The 25,540-nt window shown below is 41.9% G+C and overlaps 1 protein-coding gene across 1 annotated transcript in view; it reads right to left on the reverse strand.

Moving 5' to 3' along the window:
* The window catches only part of LOC139913262 (uncharacterized), a 51,992-nt gene that overhangs the window by 9,055 nt on the left and 17,397 nt on the right, over positions 1–25,540 (reverse strand). The gene's annotated exons all lie outside the window — the stretch shown is intronic.

The following is a 25,540-nucleotide window of genomic DNA, read 5'->3' on the forward strand; positions in this document are numbered from 1 at the left end:
GCTTTTAATCCGGACTGCTGTCAGGAACTAGCCAACTAGACACAGATAAACCAGGAATACCGAGTGGAAAACTACTTTTCTCTCTCTTCAGCATTCGTCCGCAATGTTGCTTTACACGCGCTTCTGCTTCTTCTACTTCTTCTTTGTCTTTGAAACAGTCTGTAACCGCTTAGGCGTATTGCTGACCTCTGCAGGAACCCAAAGTTAGCACATTTATGAGATTAAATGCGTGGGTAAAGTTGACATTAAACTGATTAGAAGACTAAAAGATTCCTTAATTTAAAAAAAAGTAGTTTATCATAATGGCGTACTTAACTGCATGGTGTAATAGATATGTGTGGTATATGATAGTGAGGTAAGCCCATCTCACGTAGTGCCTCCCAAGGACTCAGCCTGGCACCAATATATTTTCATACACAAAATAGATTTCAAAAATGGCTCTACTGAATATTTGACACTAGTTTGAAATCTGCCTTTGTGTGGATGGACAGATCTTATCATGCACCCTGCCTTAGTCATAGTGTGACGCCTCCTCTCTTCAAACCACCAACAGATTGCTCAACAAATTCATGACTTGCCCTTGGTGTCAAAGGTTGTGAGTTTGAGTTCTGTGTGATGCTGAGTAAATGTATTTTTTTGATGTAACTCTCTTTTTCCTCTTATGCTGCATCTGTTGGCCCTGTCCATGACTGCTTGCAGTCCTAGTTAGGGCCCGAGCACCAACCGGTGCGAAGCCCTATTGTATTTCAAGGAATTATTATTATTATTATTATTATTATTATTATTATTATTATTCTCTCCAGTGAATCGCATTTTTGAGGGGCTAAAGCTGCTCGAAAGCTCACCAAACTTTGCACATGCCTCACAAGTGCTGAAAAATTTAATATTTTATGGGTCTTGCGCATGGGTGTGGCAAAATGGCTCAATAGCGCCCCCTACAAAATTTCAACTAAATACCCCTCGCCGTACGTTTCACCTACATGTACCAAATTTTGTAGTCACATGTATCATGTCCAGATTTAAAAAAAAGGTCAATGGGTGCCATGACCTAAACCCAACAGGAAGTCAGCCATTTTGAATTTATTGTGGCATTTTTGGCCATTTACAGGGGTCATACTTTAACGAACTCCTCCTAGACGGTTAATCGGATCCACCTCAAACTTGCTCAGCGTATATAACACACCTTGACGATTACAAATTGGTAAATGCTTGAGTTTTCCTCGAACGGCGTGGGTGTGGCCTGGCGTCGAATTTCCATGTTACGCCACGAAACAGGAAGTGCTTTGTAACTCGGCCGTACATGGTCAAATCTGGCCCAAACTTCACATGTTTGATAAGTGTCATGGCCTCAAGACATCGACATGGCAATATTCAGTTATAGTCATAGCGCCACCTACTGGCAAAACAGGAAGTGGTTTGTAACTCCACTGTACATGGTCACATCTGCCCCAAACTTCACATGTTTGATAAGTGTCCCGGCCTCAACATTTCTACATGCCAATTTTCAATCACAGTCATAGCGCCACCTACTGGCAACACAGGAAGTGCTTTGTAACTCCACTGTACATGGTCACATCTGCCCCAAACTTCACACGTTTGATGAGTGTCCCAGCCTGAACACATCCACAGGCCAATATTCAGTTATAGTCATAGCGCCACCTACTGGTAACACAGGAAGTGGTTTGTAACTCCACTGTACATGGTCAAATCTGCACCAAACTTCACATATGTGATGAGAGTCCCGGGCTGAAGACATCGACATGCCAATATTCAGTTATAGCCATAGCGCCACCTACTGGCAACACAGGAAATGCTTTGTAACTCCACTGTACATGGTCACATCTGCCCCAAACTTCACATGTTTGATGAGTGTCCCAGCCTGAACACATCCACAGGCCAATATTCAGTTATAGTCATAGCGCCACCTACTGGTAACACAGGAAGTGGTTTGTAACTCCACTGTACATGGTCAAATCTGCACCAAACTTCACATATTTGATGAGAGTCCCGGGCTGAAGACATCGACATGCCAATATTCAGTTATAGTCATAGCGCCACCTACTGGCAAAACAGGAAGTGGTTTGTAACTCCACTGTACATGGTCACATCTGCCCCAAACTTCACATGTTTGATGAGAGTCCCAGCCTGAACACATCCACAGGACAATATTCAGTTATAGTCATAGCGCCACCTACTGGCAACACAGGAAGTGCTTTGTAACTCCACTGTACATGGTCACATCTGCCCCAAACTTCACATGTTTGATGAGTGTCCCAGCCTGAACACATCCACAGGCCAATATTCAGTTATAGTCATAGCGCCACCTACTGGCAACACAGGAAGTGGTTTGTAACTCCACTGTACATGGTCAAATCTGCACCAAACTTCACATATTTGATGAGAGTCCTGGGCTGAGGACATCGACATGCCAATATTCAGTTATGGTCATAGCGCCGCCTACTGGCAACACAGGAAGTGGTTTGTAACTAGGCTGTACGTGGTCAAATCTGCCCCAAACTTCACATGTTTGATGAGACTCCCGGCCTGAACACATCTACAGGCCAATTTTTAATCATAGTCATAGCGCTACCTACTGGCAAAAGGAAATGACATGTTTTATACTGAAAATTCAGAGCCGCATCGACCGGTCGGTGTCCAGTAACGATGCCGCGGCTGCGGCACACCCCGACGTGCGCGAAGTGCGAGGGCCCGATCATCGCTGCTTGCAGCTTTAATTAGGGCCCGAGCACCGACCGGTGCGAAGCCCTATTGTATTTCAAGGAATTATTATTATTATTATTATTATTATTATTATTCTCTCCAGTGAATCGCATTTTTGAGGGGCTAAAGCTGCTCGAAAGCTCACCAAACTTTGCACATGCCTCACAAGTGCTGAAAAATTTAATATTTTATGGGTCTTGCGCATGGGTGTGACAAAATGGCTCAATAGCGCCCCCTACAAAATTTCAACTAAATACCCCTCGCCGTACGTTTCATCTACATGTACCAAATTTTGTAGGCACATGTATCATGTCCAGACTTAAAAAAAAGGTCAATGGGTGCCATGACCTAAACCCAACAGGAAGTCAGCCATTTTGCATTTATTGTGGCATTTTTGGCCATTTACAGGGGTCATACTTTAACGAACTCCTCCTAGGAGGTTAATCGGATCCACCTCAAACTTGCTCAGCGTATGTAACAGACCTTGACGATTAAAAGTTATGATAAGCTTGAGTTTTCGTCCAACGACATGGTCATGGCGAGGCGTTGAATTTCCATGTTTCGCCACGAAACAGGAAGTGCTATGTAACTCGACTGTACATGGTCAAATCTGCCCCAAACTTCACATGTTTGCTAAGTGTCATGGCCTCAAGACATCGACATGGCAATATTCAGTTATAGTCATAGCGCCACCTACTGGCAAAACAGGAAGTGGTTTGTAACTCCACTGTACATGGTCAAATCTGCCCCAAACTTCACATGTTTGATAAGTGTCCCGGCCTCAACATTTCTACATGCCAATTTTCAATCACAGTCATAGCGCCACCTACTGGCAACACAGGAAGTGGCTTGTAACTCGGCTGTACGTGGTCAAATCTGCCCCAAACTTCACATGTTTGATGACAGTCCCAGCCTGAACAAATCTACATGGCAATATTCAGTCATAGTCATAGCGCCACCTACTGGCAACACAGGAAGTTGCTTGTAATTCCACTGTACATGGTCAAATCTGCACCAAACTTCACATGTTTGATGAGAGTCCCAGCCTGAACACATCCACAGGCCAATATTCAGTTATAGTCATAGCGCCACCTACTGGCAACACAGGAAGTGCTTTGTAACTCCACTGTACATGGTCACATCTGCCCCAAACTTCACATATTTGATGACACTCCCGGCCTGAAAACATCCACAGGCCAATATTCAGTTATAGTCATAGCGCCACCTACTGGCAACACAGGAAGTGGTTTGTAACTCCACTGTACATGGTCAAATCTGCACCAAACTTCACATATTTGATGAGAGTCCTGGGCTGAAGACATCGACAGGCCAATATTCAGTTATGGTCATAGCGCCACCTACTGGCAACACAGGAAGTGGTTTGTAACTTGGCTGTACGTGGTCAAATCTGCCCCAAACTTCACATGTTTGATGAGACTCCCGGCCTGAACACATCTACAGGCCAATTTTTAATCATAGTCATAGCGCTACCTACTGGCAAAAGGAAATGACATGTTTTATACTGAAAATTCAGAGCCGCATCGACCGGTCGGTGTCCAGTAACGATGCCGCGGCTGCGGCACACCCCGACGTGCGCGAAGTGCGAGGGCCCGATCATCGCTGCTTGCAGCTTTAATTATTATTATTATTCTCTCCAGTGAATCGCATTTTTGAGGGGCTAAAGCTGCTCGAAAGCTCACCAAACTTTGCACATGCCTCACAAGTGCTGAAAAATTTAATATTTTATGGGTCTTGCGCATGGGTGTGGCAAAATGGCTCAATAGCGCCCCCTACAAAATTTCAACTAAATACCCCTCGCCGTACGTTTCACCTACATGTACCAAATTTTGTAGTCACATGTATCATGTCCAGACTTAAAAAAAAGGTCAATGGGTGCCATGACCTAAACCCAACAGGAAGTCAGCCATTTTGCATTTATTGTGGCATTTTTGGCCATTTACAGGGGTCATACTTTAACGAACTCCTCCTAGGAGGTTAATCGGATCCACCTCAAACTTGCTCAGCGTATATAACAGACCTTGACGATTAAAAGTTATGATAAGCTTGAGTTTTCGTCCAACGGCGTGGTCATGGCGAGGCGTTGAATTTCCATGTTTCGCCACGAAACAGGAAGTGCTATGTAACTCGACTGTACATGGTCAAATCTGCCTCAAACTTCACATGTTTGCTAAGTGTCATGGCCTCAAGACATCGACATGGCAATATTCAGTTATAGTCATAGCGCCACCTACTGGCAAAACAGGAAGTGGTTTGTAACTCCACTGTACATGGTCAAATCTGCCCCAAACTTCACATGTTTGATGAGAGTCCCGGCCTGAAGACATCTACATGCCAATATTCAGTTATAGTCATAGCGCCACCTACTGCCAACACAGGAAGTGGTTTGTAAGTCGGCTGTACATGGTCACATCTGCCCCAAACTTCACATGTTTGATGAGTGTCCCAGCCTGAACACATCCACAGGCCAATATTCAGTTATAGTCATAGCGCCACCTACTGGCAACACAGGAAGTGGTTTGTAACTCCACTGTACATGGTCAAATCTGCCCCAAACTTCACATGTTTGATGAGAGTCCCGGCTGAAGACATCGACATGCCAATATTCAGTTATAGTCATAGCGCCACCTACTGGCAACACAGGAAATGACACGTTATATACTGAAAATTCTGAGCCGCGTCGACAGGTCAGTGTCCAGTAACGATGCCGCGGCTGCGGCACACCCCGACGTGCGCGAAGTGCGAGGGCCCGATCATCGCTGCTTGCAGCTTTAATTATTATTATTATTCTCTCCAGTGAATCGCATTTTTGAGGGGCTAAAGCTGCTCGAAAGCTCACCAAACTTTGCACATGCCTCACAAGTGCTGAAAAATTTAATATTTTATGGGTCTTGCGCATGGGTGTGGCAAAATGGCTCAATAGCGCCCCCTACAAAATTTCAACTAAATACCCCTCGCCGTACGTTTCACCTACATGTACCAAATTTTGTAGTCACATGTATCATGTCCAGACTTAAAAAAAAGGTCAATGGGTGCCATGACCTAAACCCAACAGGAAGTCAGCCATTTTGCATTTATTGTGGCATTTTTGGCCATTTACAGGGGTCATACTTTAACGAACTCCTCCTAGGAGGTTAATCGGATCCACCTCAAACTTGCTCAGCGTATATAACAGACCTTGACGATTAAAAGTTATGATAAGCTTGAGTTTTCGTCCAACGGCGTGGTCATGGCGAGGCGTTGAATTTCCATGTTTCGCCACGAAACAGGAAGTGCTATGTAACTCGACTGTACATGGTCAAATCTGCCTCAAACTTCACATGTTTGCTAAGTGTCATGGCCTCAAGACATCGACATGGCAATATTCAGTTATAGTCATAGCGCCACCTACTGGCAAAACAGGAAGTGGTTTGTAACTCCACTGTACATGGTCAAATCTGCCCCAAACTTCACATGTTTGATGAGAGTCCCGGCCTGAAGACATCTACATGCCAATATTCAGTTATAGTCATAGCGCCACCTACTGCCAACACAGGAAGTGGTTTGTAAGTCGGCTGTACATGGTCACATCTGCCCCAAACTTCACATGTTTGATGAGTGTCCCAGCCTGAACACATCCACAGGCCAATATTCAGTTATAGTCATAGCGCCACCTACTGGCAACACAGGAAGTGGTTTGTAACTCCACTGTACATGGTCAAATCTGCCCCAAACTTCACATGTTTGATGAGAGTCCCGGCTGAAGACATCGACATGCCAATATTCAGTTATAGTCATAGCGCCACCTACTGGCAACACAGGAAATGACACGTTATATACTGAAAATTCTGAGCCGCGTCGACAGGTCAGTGTCCAGTAACGATGCCGCGGCTGCGGCACACCCCGACGTGCGCGAAGTGCGAGGGCCCGATCATCTCTGCTTGCAGCTTTAATTATTGTTGTTTTTGTGGGTATTCCCTGTCTTACCAACGGTCTCTATTTGATGACGTCAGAGCTGATTGGCAGGAAGAGATCTGGTGGAGGAGAGCAACATTGTCAGCCATTTTGTCTCTGTTGTGGAAATTATATTATACCATTATATACCATTCTATTCATTATGTATTAAGCACGATCTCATTCCTCAGTTGATTGCTGTCTCTGCCTTCAGTAATTTCCCATTCTCCACCAGTTTGAGATAAACAAAGGTTCTGCCCAGAGACGGCCTTGAGTGTCCGGTAGGAACTGGATTTTGTTATGCACAGATGCACCCTAATCGCATAATGTTTCAAGTATAAGAATGTGTCGGACATCGCATGACTCAGCTGTTTCTACTACATGATTATAAAAAGGGTGAACAAAACACATTGGTTCGCTCTTTGTCTCACACACTCGTTGGGTGCCTTGCTTGCAAGCAATAAAGATAACAGAAGGACAACTTCTCATCTCCAAGTCTCTTTATTACAGAAAACTTCCACCACAGTCTCAGTTCAGGAAAGGTGTGTGGAATTCTTCAGAAGAGGTGAGAAAATTTCAATCTGTTGTTAAAATTAACCTGTTAGCTTGTCTATTTATATGATATACTGTATGTCAATACATATGATTGCTAATTATTCTCTCTCCCTCCTTCCTTTTGGTAACATTAGCCTGTTGGCTTAGTTATTCATACATTTATGATGAGATATTTTACAATACATGATATGTCAGTACATCAGCTGCTGCTGTTGTCCAGGTCTGGATGAAATAAAATATGATGCCATTTATTGTATGATGTGGGATATGTTATGATAGTCTGATACTACACAGTACATACAACAAGATATATGTTTGTCTGTTATCATATGCTTTCATATCTTAAAATACTTTGTCAGAGGTAGTAATTAAGTGTTAAACCTATTCTCTAGCTCAACCCCCCCCCACACACACTCTGTCTCTGTCCTGATCTCTTTCTTTATATCTTTCTCTATGGAACAGAGAGACACCAACAGACCCAAACGTCACCGCTGTCAGCAGTGTGACAAAGTATTCACAAGACTTCAAATGTTAAAGGAACATCAGAGAGTTCATACAGGAGAGAAACCTTACTCCTGTCAGCAGTGTGGGAAATCTTTCAGTCAGTCAAGTAACCTAACAAGACATCAACGCATTCACACTGGACAGAAACCACAATGCTGTGACCAATGTGGGAGGAGTTTCACTTGCTCAGGTCACCTAACAATACATCAACGCATTCACACTGGAGCGAAGCCATACTGGTGTGACTGGTGTAGACTCAATGAAATGTTACTTCTTTGTGGTCCAAACTATTTTAATGAGATTCCAAATACATTTTGACTGATTTTTATGTAACCTTTTGAAAATTATTGGTTGGATTTTTTTAGTCACCACTAAATATTTTCTATTTTCTAGGAGGTTAAAGTAATGAGAATTTGATATAAAAATACTTTTTTTTTTTTAAATCAATTTGGCACAGATTGTAAAATAGGTGTATTAGGTAAATATAGGTGGTTAGAATGAGCTAAAAAGGTGAAAAGTCATTTGTCATTTCAGTGTGACTTTAATACATATTGTTATGTTAAAGTTCCTGTTAACGTGAGATTTTTTTTTTTTTTTAATATATATTAAGAGTTTTATTGTTCATTTTCATCATTATACAAAACACGCAATAGACAAGGTAATACAAAAGACAACACTGCATAACAAAACAGAAATAAAGATAACATGGGGGGGGGGGGGGGGGGGGGGGATGCAAGGGTGACACCCAGAGCCCGCAACAGCATTCGACAGGCTTTTCTTTCTTATACATTCTTTATACAAGCCTTCTCAAGCGAAGACAGGTACCTGAGATATATAAAGTATAATATATATATTAATAATATATATTGTGTTACTTAACAAGTCTTAATTGCTAGGGCGAGTGTAATCAGTTACTATTTACTATATGGTCAAACAAGGAACTTGCGGACAGTGTCCCAGTGGTCCTCCAGGCCCTTGTCAAAGTCTTTTAACAGGCAGGCTGCCCGTTCCATATTCAGCAAGTCCAGGTATTCCTCCAGCCACGAATCCCTAGAGAAGCAGGCTGGCTTACGTTCCTTCCAGTTTAAAATAATTAGTCTTTTAGTAGACAAGCAACCCAATGTCCAGAGCCGGTCAACTGTGAACTGTTAACATGTGAACATTAATGAAAATGTTTGTAGCTTCTACTTTGTCACATTTTCATACAAGATTTTAAATTTTTCAAACGTATTATTTCTCAAGATGCTGTTATGTTATGTTTTGTTTTGTTTTTTTGTTGCTTTTTTAATCATATTAATTTGTATTGTTTGTTTTTTGGGGAACTCTTAAGTGTTAATGTCCATATTCATAAAATTGTTAATAAACAGGTTATGTCGATATATTTAATTGTTGCTCCATGGGTCTTTGTTGTTGTAGCTACAGTTCCAAATGTGCAAGAGTTGCATTGCACGCACATGTGACGCACACAAATTGTGTGGTCACAATTTATGCTATTTTGTTTGTGATTTAGTTTTCTTCTGTGAATATATTTATGTAATATTTTTCTTGCTAAGAAGCAAATGTTTTATTATGAGCCATAATGGTCAGTTATTGTCGCTTGTGAAACTACAAGGTTTCTAATATTGGAGTGTTTCAGTGACTGAAACCCCACCTATGGTTGGAGACGGTCGTCGATCCAGTGATTCCTGAACCTGTGGTGTGTCACGCCATCAGAGTGAGGGACTTCGAGGGTCCAGGGCGTCTGACTGTTGCCAGAGTGAGTGACTTCAAGGGCCGAGGGCGGCTGATTACTGTTCACAATGGCAGACAAAGAGAGGAAGAAGCTGTTCCACCTTTCTACTGACGAGTTGTTCCAGTTTGCATCTGCCATCCCACAGTTACCTGACCAAGGGGCTGTATCGATTATGCGTGTTCATACATGGATAGTACAGCTTTGCTGGAGTTAGATCAGTGGTTCCCAAACTTTTTCTGTCAGGCCCCCCTTTTATTATATAGGAACAACCCCCCCCCCAGACCCGTCGCCAAGGCTCAGTCTTAAGGGGGGCATATGAACTGCATGAGGGGGCACAATTATTATTAAATATTTTTGATAATCCGATATGCTATTGTATTCGTGCAGCACTGACGCATATAACTGTACTGAGGTCGCATACTAACCAAATTGGTCTCAGATATGTTTAATATGTACTAAAATTATTCGAATGCAGTAAGTTACGATTATAATGTGGAGAGCGGCAACAAAACTGCCGCATTCACAATGCAGACATTCACATTAGAAAATTGGCACCAACCAGGCGTACTTACAAGGTTTTGTAAACAATTGGCTTTAGAAAATGAATAGATGCCAGGGATACAATGACTAAACGGGGGAGGTTGGCACCGCAGTGCACTTGCAAATAAGATACAGTATGACCGATGCGATCATCACGTTAAACCATCAACAGCAAATACGACCAGCCCAAAGCACTAGACAACACATTAACTATAACACCAGAAGTGCAAAGCAGCCCACATCTCTCGAATTGAAAAAGCACCACGGCGGATGCTGACGCGTTATAGGCTAATATCATGTCGTCATAATTTATAGCAGTCAACATAGGGATATGCAAAGCACCAAACACAACATTTAACTAGAACATCAGAAGTGCAACGCAGCCGACCACTCTTTAAAAAAAAAAACACCACGGCGGGTGCTGACAGACACACACACACACACACACACACACAATCTGAACTTAATGGAGCTCTCTTGTTCTCCCTCTGTCTCAGTAAAGTTGAAGGCGGCGTTTCTGAGTGTTGAATCTTCTCATCAAAATGTCCTCCCATTCATCCTTGAAGTTGTGAGTATAAGATCCTTTTCAAAGGCAAGCTGAATAAGCTGAGCCTTGCGTTTGTGCAACATACTACGCTGATGCTCGGAGAAAACGTTTTTAAGTGTTGAAAAGGAGTTTTCACACATTGCGGTAGAGGCCCCCAAAGTTAGGGCAAGGGTATAAGCTGTGATGACAGTCGGCATGGCCTGGAGTGCACGGTGGAATGTACTGAAAATGTTGGCTATTGTCCATTTTCCATCTTTGGGGGGAATCGAGGTCTCTGTCATCTTCTTCACCAGGAACTCACAAGCCACAGCATATTCCGATTCAACCATTTCAGTGCCAGCTAATCTCAGGAGAGGGGTTACCTTCGATGGATCCATGAAATTATCTTCGGCCTCTGGGTTCAAAACAGCCAGCGCGCCAATGAGCTCGCTACTGCGCTCTCCAAAACGCGCATCCATCTCTCCTTGCACAGTATCGATAACACTGTAATGTCCATTGTTAAGCAAATAGCAAGAGCAATCCTACTGGGAAAAACAGCTCGGCTCGACTCCCAACTGAAATTGCGCGGTAACCGCTACATTGGCGTAACTTCCTTTTTCAGTACGGCCGCGCATGATAGGCTGTTGCTCACATAACAGAACCCCGTCAAACAAAAACACACCATTGTTTCTCTATTTTAATGTCTTCATTTATAAGGAATATAAAGTTAGTACATATTTTTAATTTTTTAACAGAAAAATACTATAATTAATTTAAAAAAAAAGTAATTTTCAAACTATATCTGGGCGCCAGTGGGGGGGGGCACTAGCACTTTTGGGGGCGGGCCCGGCCCCCTAAGGCCCACCCACAGCGACGGGTCATGCAGTCACCTCATTCAAAAGCTTCCCAACATTCCACTCACCCCACTGAAAGCATGATCGCTCTCAAAGACCTTCCTCTGCTGCAGAGGAAAGAATTTAAAATTCATGGTGGACAAATTGGCGATAATGCATCGGATATAAGTTACAGCAATATCAGTAAACAGATTAATCAAGGACTGAGAGAAAAGCACACTGAGGGCAAAATCATCCGAGCAGTGTTTCGTATCATCAAGCCTGGGAACTTCAAGGACATGCTTGCTAGCAAAGATGAAAAGACAGTAGCAGAGCTAAGGAGCTTTCTACGAAAGTAGTACTGAACTGTTCCAGGAACTGATTAACACCAAACAGCACGAGCATGAAACACCACAGCAGTTTCTCTACAGAATGATGGGGCTTAAACAAAAGGTGATATTTACGTCATGGCAGACAGACTCAGATATTAAGTATGAGGCCCAAACAGTGCAGAATGTGTTCCTGCGCACAGTCTATCAGGGTTTGAATGAGAAGCATGATGATATTAAGTGAGAGTTAAAGCCCCTCCTATAAGACCCTACAGACACCGATGTGGCACTCCTAAGGCAGGTCACCAAACAACAAGCTAGGAGATTGAGAGGAAACGACGCCTGGGACAGGAGCTTGCGGTTATGTTTTGATTACAGGCTTCTGAACCAAAAGACAGTCCCAGACAGACACCCCCTACCACGTATTCAAGATCTTATTGACACGCTTGGGGGGTACAACTGGTTCTCAATTTTGGATCAAGGAAAAGCCTATCATCAAGGCTTCATTGCAGAGGGGCCGCGACATATGATAGCCTTCATCACTCCATGGGGTTTGTACGAGTGGGTGCGCATCCCCTTTGGGCTTTCGAATGCTCCAGCTGCATTTCAGAGGAGCTTAGAGGAAATGCTCGACTCCTTACAAGATGACTGCTGCATCCCATACTTGGATAACATCCTCTGCTATGCTAGGACATTTGAAGATCATGTTGAAGGATTGACACGCGTCCTAAGGGCTCTTCAACGCCACGGCGTTAAGCTCAGGCCATCCAAATGTGAACTCTTCCAGAAATAAGTCAGTTATGTGGGAAGGCTGGTCTCTGCTGATGGAGTTCGGATTGACCCCAAGGATGTGGAAGCCATTCAGGCCTTGAGAGGTAAAACCCCAAACACTGTAGGAGAATTGCGTAAGCTACTAGGGTTCCTTAGCTATTATCGGACGTACATACAGGGTTTCTCTAAGATTGCCAAGCCAATGTATGAGCTCTTGCAGGTGAAAAACACTGCCACTGTGCTGCCACAGCCCAGACAGGGAAAAGGGACCCAGCTGTCATTCAGGACCCCTATACAGTGGAATGAAGAGCACCAATGAATCCTAGACCAGCTCATACATTTGCTATCCAGTCCACCAGTACTTGCTTACCCTGACTTCAATCTCCCTTTTGTGTTACACAGACACATCAGAGTGAGGGCTTGGTACTGGGCTATACCAGCGGCAGGGAGGTAAGCTCAGAGTCATCGCATACGGGTCCAGAACACTGACGTCTGCAGAACAAAATTACAACCCTCACTCAAACTTGAATTTCTGGCTTTAAGGTGGGCTATATGTGAGAAATTCCAAGATTATCTATTCTATGCGCCCCACTTTATTGTGTATACGGATAACAATCTGTTAACCTATGTGATGAGCATCGCTAAGCTAAATGCCACTGGCCACCGATGGGTCGGTCAACTAGCAGAATCTCACAGTCATCAGAGCTGCTCCCAACAATAAGCCATGATGAGCTCATGAAATCTCAGCAGGGAGATCCTGCCATCAGCCAAGTCATCAGACTGAAAGAGACTACCAATACTCTGACTGGTGAAATCAGGAGGGGAGTTAGTGGTCTTGCAAGGAAACCTCGACATCAGTGGGAGAAACTTCACCTCAAAAATGGTCTGCTATACAGAAAAACTAGCCAGAGAAGTCAGCTTGTCTTGCCTGATCAGTACCGGTCTATTGTCTTGAAGCACCTCCATGATGACATGCGTCATATGGGAACTGAAAGGGTCCTGGGCCTAGCCAGAGACCGATTTTACTGGCCAAACATGAAATGTGATGTTGAGGCTTATGTGACAAGAATGTGTCCCTGATTCACTTCATGATTTGAATACACCATGAAGTGCATTAATTAGCCACTTTTAAGGTAAGGTTTAAGAGAGAGTAACTCACTGCAACATCTGCTCACCACCACTTAAACCGGAAGGCAAAGGCATTTGGGTAATATGGCAACCTTGTTAGGATCACTTCAAAGTATTCCCACGCTGGGGAATGGCAGGTCCTGTTTCTTTCTGGCTCCATCATGATAAAGAAATAAATGCAATCTAATCGACTCTCCACATCGACAACTATACCTACTACTCAGTGCTTAATTTGTGCCAAACGCGAGGTGCCGGAACAGGATCCGGCACCTCGCGGTTTTGGACTACCTGCATTCCGGTACTTATTTGCGTGGACCCAGCACCTCTGGTGGCATGAAAGTTGGGTTTTTTGTAATAATCATGTAATAATCCCAATAGTTGACTTTTCCTTTCCCCTCCCTTCCAAAAACCGAATTGGCTAATTTTTTTTCGTTACAGTTCTCTGCTGGGACAATAACATCTAAATTCATATTTGCATAGATTAAAACAGAAAATATTTGGAGTGCGGACCTGTAAGTCCCACAGTTAAATATGTGGGCAATTGCGAATGTTATGTTGAGTGTCCAGAAATAATTGGTAATATAATTGGTTGACGTGAAGGGCTGTAAGCCTCACATCAATGTGGGCATTTCAAAACCAGTGCGGTCCAGCTGAGTGTCGCATTTAGGTCTACTTCTAGCTGCATGGCATGACCATGATATGTTTTATTGCTGTCACTTTATTATTCGCTGACATTGTTTCCTACATTCAAAATAGATATCCTATGAAAGTATTTGTATTGAATATTGATGCGTAACTACTCGAGCCAGAATTTGTCTGGTAAATGGTTGAAGCCATTGCAGTTTCCTTGATGTGTTTATGTATGATTAGGATGTCTCATAGCCAAGTATGTAGGCATTTTTATGTTGTGCACAGCGCGGTTATATATTTAGTCCACTTCTTGAAGGGCAGGCTTGTAAAAACCCATTGTTTTGGACAAAATGAGCATTATGTATCCTATGCAATAATCAAATATTGTTATAGGTCCCCAGTAGTTGGAGCTCTAAGGTCATATAGTCAGTCATTTAGTAATGTTTAGGCTGTTGGTGTACAGTAAGCTATATGGCTGCACTGAGTACCACCGTGCCTCTAATGCGCTTGTTGTCTTGATATGTTTCGGAACCTTTTCCCTCCAGACCGACTTGCGGGAACACCGACCACTTGGTGTTCCGGGACCTCATCATTTACAAATTAAGCACTGCTACTACTACAACCCATGATTTGTTCATTCTTACAGTTCATTGTATAGGGAAAGCTGCCAATACATTTCAAACCTGACAAACCCGCTACTCGGCAAATGGAAGCAGTCATGTGATTCACTGAGGGAATGAAGCTGTGTCTGCTTTGGACGTCATCATTCATGTGACATTTTCCATAACGAAGCACGCTCCGAAGCAGTGGTTCAGTTGAAAGGACTTCCGAGTTTGAATCACACTTCGGAGCTTCGGTGTTCGGCTCATTCATAAAACTTACTGGCAGGTTTAGCGTGACGTTAGGGGCAGATACCGTCACGGTAGGGTGTTTCCTCATTCATAAACGTGAAATATTGGGACGTTATTTGCGTTACCGTTTTCCCCGTTCTTCCACCCCTTTTGATCATTTACATATTGGGAAAGCGATTCATAAAAGCACACCGCGCCGCAAAAAATACCACCTGCTCTAGTCAGACGGTATATTGTAAAAATGAATGTTATCTAATGAAAATGAATGTAAATTATTTAAAAATCAATAGATAAAGTCACATTGTGTCCTGGGGGATTAATTATCATTGGAAACGTGAAAATGTTTAATAAATATGACTCACACACTGGCTGTGATAGCGGTTGTGAATGCCAGTTTCCATCTGATTTGATTCAGTATATCATGATAAAAAAAGAGAAGATGACCATACGCACATCCCATAAATATTTTAGCAGGTGTTGGAGTGAAGTAGAGCAAAGTATTTAAGAAAGAGAACGCTGCACACTGCTGCCAATGCTCCCATATATTTATCTTACAACGTTTTGATAGATCTTCATCAGCTGACAATCACCAGCGGCCAATTTATAATTTCAGTAATTGACATGATAAACATTCGGTTTATGGTCAAAATTGCAGTTACAGCAGTAGGAGTGACTGAGGAGGAAGAGGTTCATCTGCCGTTCTAATGTGTCTCTGCTGCCCACTGACACACAGGCGGACAGGTGTTGCTTATGTAGAGCTTAATTAACTTGTTGGTTTTGAGGTTTTTTTGGTTTTGTGTGGTAAATTTATGAATCAGGGAATATTACCGTGGTGCAGAATTTGCGTGCCACTATTCTGTTTGACTGTTGAGTTTCATGAATTAGCCCCAAAATCTGTAAAATTGATCCCCCAGCACTTTATGGTCTGGTCTGTATGAAATGTAAGATGCTGTCCCGTTTAAATGTACCATTTAGGCTAAATGCCAATAAAGAAAATAAACATGGTCACATTGTATGAATTATTGTCCACTTACACCCCCTTCATAATACAGGTCCGGTACTATGTAAATACATATGAATTACTATTGAATTGTAGAAAATAGACCTGCTTCATATTACAGGTCCGGTACCATGTAAATACATATGAATTACTATTGAATTGTAGAAAATAGACCCACTTCATATTACAGGTCCGGTACCATGTAAATACATATGAACGCAAAAATGTTGTATAATTATTTACAAAAAATGCAGCCACGTTACTGTGTACTATTTTTTTTGTTAACGTCTAGTTAGGAATAGTTCATACGTTGTTAGGGACCTGTAAAATTAAGGGTTACCAAACGAAGCAAAGAAACAAACTCTGTCTGGAAAAGAGCCTGATCACTGCAGTTGCCTCCCTGCCACCCAGAATGATAAAAATCATGTTAAGCACAAGCCCATGAATCCCTCTAAATTGTAAATAATTGCACCACCCATTTAATGTTCCTGTTTATACTGCCATATAACATGCACATTCATTTATATTCATTTTCCTTTGTTCCCAAATGTTTTGTGCTGGTGAAAGTGGTACTTGGCTGAAAAAAATCAGAGAGAGGGAACATTAGTAAAAATAGGTTCAGAACCACTGGTGTAAAAGATAGAATAGATTTTTCCTCTTTTAGCCTTTATTCAATAGTTTACAGTAGAGAGAGACAGGAAAGGTTGGGAGAGAGAGAAAGAGAGAGAGAGAGAGAGAGAGAGAGGGAGAGAGACGATGTGCGACAAAGACCCCAGGTCGGATTCAAACACAGGACATCCTGGTTACATATAACGCGCCTTAAACCACTGAGCTACCTGGATAAAAGTTTTCAAAAAATTCAAAATTAAAAGTAATCTCATTTAGAATAGTTGGAATTACAGAGAACAGCTAACATTTGGTTCAACAAATAATGTGTGTGTTTCTAAACACAAACACAAAAATAAGTATCAATGCTTTCTTCTCCAGTGACTTAAAAGTCTGATCCAATTGCTGATGGATTCAATCTATATAATCTACAGTTCTAGTTTAGTTGGATTGATTACTCATAGATTCCATTATAGTTGTGCTTTAGTTTGTCTTATGGCTGATGTAAACCCAGCTGTATTTAATGTCCAGGGCCTCATTCCATGAACATGGATAACTGAGTTAGCTGGATAATTTTGATGTTAATTTGACATACGCCCGGGATTTTCTGTTCCTTGAAGTAAACTTAAAATTTTGTCTAACTTGTCACCAGACCAACTTAATCTCCTCAACCTCAATCCTACAAAAATGCAGGTTTAGTCAGAGTTATCTGGATTATGATCAGGCCTTTTTAAACTTAGCCCATTCATGAAGTCATTTCAAGAAATGGCTGCTCCTTTCTTTAAAGAGGAGCCAATAGATCAAGGTGCCATTATAATTTTTAGAAGAAACCACCAAGATCCTTTGGTGATTGAAAGGTTCAGGTCACAGATGCCTCTGGGAACATTACACAAAACACCTCCATTATTAACAACACTTTCAGATCTTTCTTTTCCAACCTCTACACCCCTGACCTTTACCAGAAGAAGACCCAACCTAAACTATCCAAAGCTCAATCAGACAACCTGGACAAACCACTCCTCTCAGAAGAACTTAGGAAAGCACTTCATCTCATGACCACCTGGACCAGACAGCTACCCAGCAGAGTTCTACATGGAATTCTCAAAATGATATCCAAAACCCTTCACAACTCTACCATACTGTATCACATAAAATACCATATGTCAATCATACAACTATACAATATACATCACTCTCCTTTGGAAACCAAATAAAGACCCCACGCAATGCTCCAGTTACTGCCACCTGTCATTAAAGAGTAACTAAACCCCACCCAAATCTGTGGTGAAGCCTGACACCTAATGGTGAAAAGCAGGGTACTGCACTGGCTATCTGCTATTGGCTGGTGGTACCAGGTGGTGTCACCACCTCTTGTACTCTATGGAAGGTGACATCACCTGGCACAAAGATCAAACTGCTGCTGGGACTTTTTTTGGTTGGTGAACTGAGGGCACCAAACAAATTTCTCTTTTCCATCTTGCTCCAGCTTTGCCATTTTCTCATACAGAGAATTGAATGACAAATGTAGTGCTGATAAGTATTGAGGATATCTGATATCAAACAATTTAGAGTTAGCTTCAATGAGAATTTAAAGAATGGGCACCAGATAACAGACAATATCAACAGGTCTCATCTGAAGGAATGAATTCCAAGCTTGCTTGAATTTAAACCCACACAATGACCACAGGAGAGGACTTTATGTGAAAGAATAGATTTATTTCTAAGACACTCAATAATGAGTGAAGCAACTAAACAAACATATATGAGGTAGATATACGATTGAAATGTGGTGAATGAATAACATGAATAGATGAGCATACGCTAATGAAATCAACATACACAATTGCACAAATCGGGACAATGGAAGATATGAACCAGCTAAGATCCGATGATTGTTCGGAGTTGAATTTAGCGGGTTAGCTGAGTTGCGGTGTCGTAGCAGGCAAGGGACACGCACCCTGAACAGGCGCTTGTGTGTGTGTTTGTCAGGCAGATGTAGCAGGCACACTTCACCAGTTGGAAGATGAAGCAGATTATCCTCTTGTTTACCGAGTCTGGGTAATAGTAGTAGTAGTGGTGATAGTACCACCTGTGAGGGGTGACTAGGGGTGACACCTGTGAGGGGTGACAAGTAATTTACAGAGAGGTCCGTGGCCTCCTTTTAGGATCCAACCACTTTACCCCCCACCATACTGCCCTACAAAGTGCAGTAACTACGCAAACAGTGAAACTGTGAAAAATCACTTTAAAGTTTATCCAAAGTCCAGGAAAATCGGTTATATGTAGACAAGTGATAATGTGCTCAAGTATTGTATTATTATAAAGTAAATTTTTGTATATATAAACACTGACCATAAATTTGACCTATGACCCCTAGAATGCAGTTACTGCACTTTGCCTTTGTACCACCTGATGCAACTGTATGGATTATGCAAAGGAGAAGTGCTGTAACTACCAATATCTATGCATTTGTACTATTTTTTATTTTATCAGTTTCATGGAAATTGTTTGAAACCAGCTAGTTCATTAACAAGATATAGGAGGGATGTGGGGGAAGAGTGGGGCAGGTGCTGGGTAATATAAAATATTAATAATATATTTCCATTTTATTCAGAATAGAAAACTAAATATAACATAATGGTCACATATATTCAGAAATGCCCTATATCTGTAAAATTAATCAATGAAGTAATCAGGTTTCAGAATCAGAATATAAATATGATTATTGAATAAAAATAAATTAACTACATTTACTGCGTAGGAGCTGGGCTAAAAGAAGAGAATATGAGTGTTGTCAAGTTGCAGGTTGGATTCATCAGTCATCTCACATCATTTAGACTGACGGTGAGCCAGTGATGTTTTGATAGGTTACATGGCATTTCCAGTCAGTAAGTCAGCATCATGTGTGTAGTTTCTGCTCCTCTCAGCATTATAATAATCATCAATTCAATGTTGACACAATTTTCAAGCCATGCCAGCTGACAGCTGCCTCTTCCCCCGCTTCAAAAACATTTTAGAAGACAGATCGCGGACTTGACTGAAACTAGCGCTAACTAGCCAGCTAGGATAGCTGGCAGGGACGTTTGAGCTGGGTTAGCTAGCCACGTTGTGTGGTAATGTCCCAATCAAGAAGAATGAATCGGGGTGTTGAACTGACTGAAGGATTATCATTGAGATATCAGAGAGGATTTACAAGCACGTCTCCAAGGGAGCAGGTAGGAATCAGATAATTCTTTCAGTCTATTAGATGACGTGAGCCGGTGGCTATTTCTGCTTTAACAGCAGAGGACAGTGCTGTTAACTTAGCCTGGATTTTATGTATGTAATGCTGGCTTGCCAGTTTTCTTACCATTATCTGGGTATTTGTTTTTTAATGCAAGTTCCACCATGAGTTTTCCACTGGATAGTGCGTTACTGCATAGCTTGAAGTCGTAGTAACTGCAGCTGGAGCGCGGTGAAACCAAGCCAGAGTGCAATAACTTCCCATACTGCGGTCTGCCTTTGTTTTCTCATGGATTTTGTAGTTATTGCAAATTTGACAGTCCTTTTTCTCTAAAATGGTGATTAGTTCAGCCCAGACACTTTGCCACAAGATAAATAATCTAAGTACACAAATAAGTACAGAGCCCAAATATGATCCTAACTCAATTTTGACCAAAAGTGTAGTTACTGCGGTTTGCCTTTGTACAGCAGCATACTGATCTGTTATCAGGGAAGAGGCTCACACAGGATGCAGAGGACCTTTCCAGATGTGGGATGACAATGATGATGTGGGTGCATTCACTACAGATGCACATTTACATGCACATCAGTATTCATTCAGGGCATTTCATTAACCTTCTATGGTTAACTGTGGGAGTTAAGAGGCTTGTGCACGTGTGCAACATTTCAAGTTGATTGTGATTTATAAAGGGAAAATTGTGTTGCCATATGCATATGCAGTTTTGTAAATCCGATTATTTTTGTCCGTAGGTATCTTTCTTCTTTTGTGTGAATGTAACCTTTTACATGTGGAATCTACGCAATGTTTTATAAATGAGGCCCCTGACTTACGGTTTGATGAGGCAGTGAGCAGACGTGTGAGCGGGGGGCTCCGGTTAAACTTTTCATATACTTTCCAAATCTAGCAAACTGTCAGCACTTCTTCGACCGATTCACATTTTTGCACTTATATATAAGGGTGCTGCGGCACAATGAGCAACTCAAAGCAGAAACAGCCGACAACAGCAACTCGAGCTTCGAGCATTTCGGCTAAGCTAGCTAACATGGCCGCCAACGCCTCGGCTGGCAGCGGACGATTACCTACCGACAGCGGGAGCAACGCTGACCCAAGAACGACCTGGAGGCTCTACTCAGTAAACAGCATGATAGCTTCACAGCCGACATGGCTATCCTGATACAACAATCAACAGAATCCCTGAAGCTGTCGGTTGACTCACTGGGACAACAAGTGACATCATTTAACAACCGTCTCACTAAAACTGAAGTTTTGGTGGGTGGAAACTTCGAAAAACTCACCGAGATGGAAGCCGTTATTAAATCTCTACTGTCTCAAACCACGGTACTCCTGGAACGGGTGGATGACCTCGAAAACAGGTCCAGGCGTTCTAATTTGAGGATAATTAACATACCCGAGGGAAGCGAGAAGGATCAGGACCCGACAAAGTTTGTGTCCGATTTGCTAATGGGGGTGACGGGTCCCGGTGTTTTCAACAACCCTCTGGAGATAGAGCGAGCCCACCGCTCCCTCGGTCCCAGACCGGGAGATGTCGGCGCGGTGAAACCGAGGGCTTTTATCGTCAAATTCTTCCGTTTCCAGGAGAAAGATAAATTTTTAAGATGGGCCAGGCAACACAAACTGGATTGCCGCGGCTCCGAGTTAAGAGTATACCCGGACATCAGAGCCTGAAAGACAATGGTCTTTAACGTCTCTCCAAGTTTGTTTGCAACTAAACAACCTGGTGTGGAACCAGTGTGAGGTATGGATATATTTGACAGTCAGCAGTTGCATTGCAATTTCCTTTTCTTTGAAGTTACTACTGTAACATTTTTATTTGTCTGTTTGGTATGGTCTAGGCATGGCTGTCATAGGCTACTTCTTTTGTAATCCAGGTGTTGTGGTGGGTGAGCTGTTGCCCTCTGCTAATTCCCTCTATTAAGTTGCACTGTTTATTTTACATTACAGACATATTTGCAGATACAGGAGCCCTGTCTGCTCAGGAATGTTAAAGGTTACAGGTTTATGTCATACGGAAGTGACACTGTTTTTGGGGTCCTGCTGCTAGTTCTAGTTCTTAGAACAAGCTTAGGAATGTTTAGGTGTGTTTATTTGTTCTCTGTTCTGAGAGTTTTCTTTTTGGGGAATTTGGGTGTTTTTAGGTTTGTTTTTGTTTTTGTCTTTGTTATTTTTGTTTTTTTCCCTCTCCTTCCTTCAACAAGGCACTATGTTACCTCTTCATATACCCTAATGTTTGATTATGGCTAATGTAACAAAACATGGAGGAGCATGTCTAAGATTTGTCTCTTGGAATGTTAAAGGGATTAATGCCCAGTCAAGAGAGGTAGAATATTTTCCCACTTAAAACATCTTAAAACCGAAATTGCCTTCTTACAAGAGACTCATCTGACCACCAAGGATCATCATAGGTTAAAGGCGTCATGGGTTGGCCAAACCTTTCACTCCAATTTTAGTAGCAAAGCAAGGGGTACAGCATAATACACATTAAAACACATAAAAAAATACAGTTTAGCCCAACTAATGTTATAGCTGACCCTCAGGGCCGTTTTGTGATAGTTTCAGGTTCCCTCAATAATGTCGCTGTTGTTCTTGTCAATCTCTATGCACCCAACTGGGATGATGAAGCATTCATTGGAAAGGTAATCTCATTTTTATCTGATCTAAACTCCCACCATTTAATTTTAGGTAGTGACCTTAACTGTGCAATGGACCCATTGTTAGACAAGTCTTGTCGAAAACGGGATTCCCCTTCTAAAATGGCCAAAGCCATTTCATCATTTATGAACCAAATAGGAAGTATGGACCCATGGCGTTTTTTTATCCTAATAAAAAACAGTTTTCTTTTTACTCTCAGGTCCATAAAACATTTTCAAGAATCAATTACTTTCTTATTGATAATTACTTTCTCTCTGCTGTCAATAGCACGGAATACTCAACTATAGTGATATCTGATCACGCTCCATTGTTACCTGACCTCTCGTTCATACTCTTACAAAAAACACGCCCCCCCTGGAGATTGAATTGCACACTGTTAAGTGATGATAGATTCTGTGAAACAATTGATTGATGATTTCCTTATAACTAATAACTCTGACCTCATATCCCCATCTCTACTTTGGGAGACATTAAATGTGGTAGTCCGAGGAGAGATAATATCTTATTCTGCAAGGCAAAACAAAATTGAAAAAACAAAAACAGGAACAGCTTATGGAAAGTATAACAGAATTGGACAGCAAGTTGTCAGTGTCTCCATCCCCTGAATTAGATAAAGAAAGGCAAAATCTTCAGATGGACTACAATTTACTCTTAACGCAAGAGAGTGAAAAGTTACTTTTACAATCGTGCAGATTTCTTTATGAGCATGGTGAGAAGGCAGGACGTCTTTTGTCACACCAAATTAAGAGCCAATCGGCATCCCAGCAAATTAAACAAATAAGGACCCCCTCAGGTGAACTCACAGTAATCCCATCTGTCATTAATGAAACCTTTAAAACATTCTACTCTGAGTTATATACCTCACAATCCCCTGCTGATGATACAGACATGATAAGGTTTTTTGACAACCTGGAATTTCCATCCATAACTCCTATTCATGTGAGTGAGATGGATCAACCTCTAAAACCTAGTGAAATTGCAGACTCGATTAAACTAATACAAAGTGGCAAGGCCCCTGGTCCAGATGGCTATCCAATAGAGTTCTATAAAAAATTTATTGATAAATTAACCCCCCCTCCTTTAAAAATGTTCAGTGACTCTCTGGACCGGGGAGCCTTGCCTCAAACTCTCACTGAGGCTTCAATAACATTACTATTAAAACCAGGGAAAGAAAATTCTGATTGCAGCTCTTATCGCCCCCTCTCTCTTTTAAATGCGGACTATAAAATTCTAGCTAAAGCATTAGCCCTACGGCTTGAATCGGTCATGCCAAACATTATATCACCAGACCAAACCGGGTTTATGAAAAACTGACACTCCTTCTCTAATATTCGTCACCTTCTCAATATTCTTTTCTCTCCAGCATCCACTGAGACACCAGAAGTGGTGGTCTCTTTGGATGCGGAGAAAGCATTCGATAGGGTGGAGTGGGAGTATTTATTTGAGGTCCTTAAGAGGTTTTGCATTGGTTCTAAATTTATATCCTGGATAACACTTTTATATTCTTCACCTAAGGCTTCCGTAAGGACTAATGGGATGAAATCCCAATATTTCGCACTTGGTAGAGGAACTCGCCAGGGGTGTCCTTTGAGCCCGTTGTTATTTGCCGTGGCGATCGAACCTTTATCTGTCGCGCTTAAATCTGCCAGTTTCAGTCAAGGAATTCTCAGATGTGGTTCGGAACACACACTTTCTTTATACGCTGACGATTTATTATTGTTTATTTCTGACCCAATATCTACCATGCCCCAGACAATCGAATTGCTAAACAGATTTGGAACTTTTTTGGGTTATAAATTGAACTTTTTAAAGAGTGAATGCTTTCCTGTAAACAATCTAGCCCTTCATATCCCTGATAAGTACTTCCCTTTAAGATGTCTAGAAGCAATTTCAAGTATTTAGGTGTGAATATCTGTCGACAATTATCAGATCTTTACAAAAACAATTTCCCACCCTTAATTGACAAGCTTAAATTGGACCTGGAAAGGTGGAATAGTTTGCATATAACTATTGCTGGGAGGGTAAATTGTATTAAAATGAATGTGCTTCCACGCTTTTTGTACCTTTTCCAATGTCTGCCAGTCATTTTACCCAAATCCTTTTTTCGCACAATAAACAAACTAATTTCCTCTTTTCTATGGAAAGGCAGGACCCCCAGGATCAGGAGAGAGTTTTTACAAAGGCATAGATCTGTTGGTGGATTGGCGCTTCCTAAACTAAGAAACTATTATTAGGCAGCCAATATACACAAAATGACTCTGGATCCAGGAACCGACATTAAGTTGGTGTGAATTTGAAGCCAAATCTTGTCCTACTTCACTTTTGGCTTTGCTTTCATCTAAACTGCCCATTCGGCCAACCCAGTTTACATGTAACCCAATTGTTGTTTCCACTTTAAGAATCTGGTTTCAATTTAGATGTGCTTTTGGACTCCAGGGATTGTCTAACCACAGTCCCATTCGCAATAACCATCTCTTTCTCCCTCGCGGCACTGATATGGCCTTTTCTCTATGGCAGAGGTCAGGCCTTGTCAGGCAAAGGGACCTTTACATTGACAATGTCTTCTGTAGCTTCAGTGAACTCTGAATTTTACCTCCCAAAATCTCATCTATTCTTACTTCCAGGTCCTCATCTCAAAAATATACACCTTAATCTCCCATCTCACAGAGGCCTCTCTTGATAAAATCAAAAAAGATTGGGAAGATGAACTTGGTAAAGTTATAGATGACAATGACTGGGATGGTGCATTAGTTCGAGTGAATGACAGTACGTCTTGTTCCAGGCTCAATCTGATACAATTTAAGGTTGTCCATCGCATCTATTTTACCAACTCCAAACTCTGCAAAATATATTCCAGTGTCACAGATACTTGTAATAGATGTCATATGTCACCAGCAAACACGACACACGTTTTGGTCTTGTCCTCATCTACAAGGTTACTGGACAGCTATTTTCAAACACCTTGCTGAG

The sequence above is a fragment of the Centroberyx gerrardi genome, chromosome 22 (genome assembly GCF_048128805.1).
Source record: "Centroberyx gerrardi isolate f3 chromosome 22, fCenGer3.hap1.cur.20231027, whole genome shotgun sequence".
NCBI lineage: Eukaryota > Metazoa > Chordata > Actinopteri > Beryciformes > Berycidae > Centroberyx > Centroberyx gerrardi.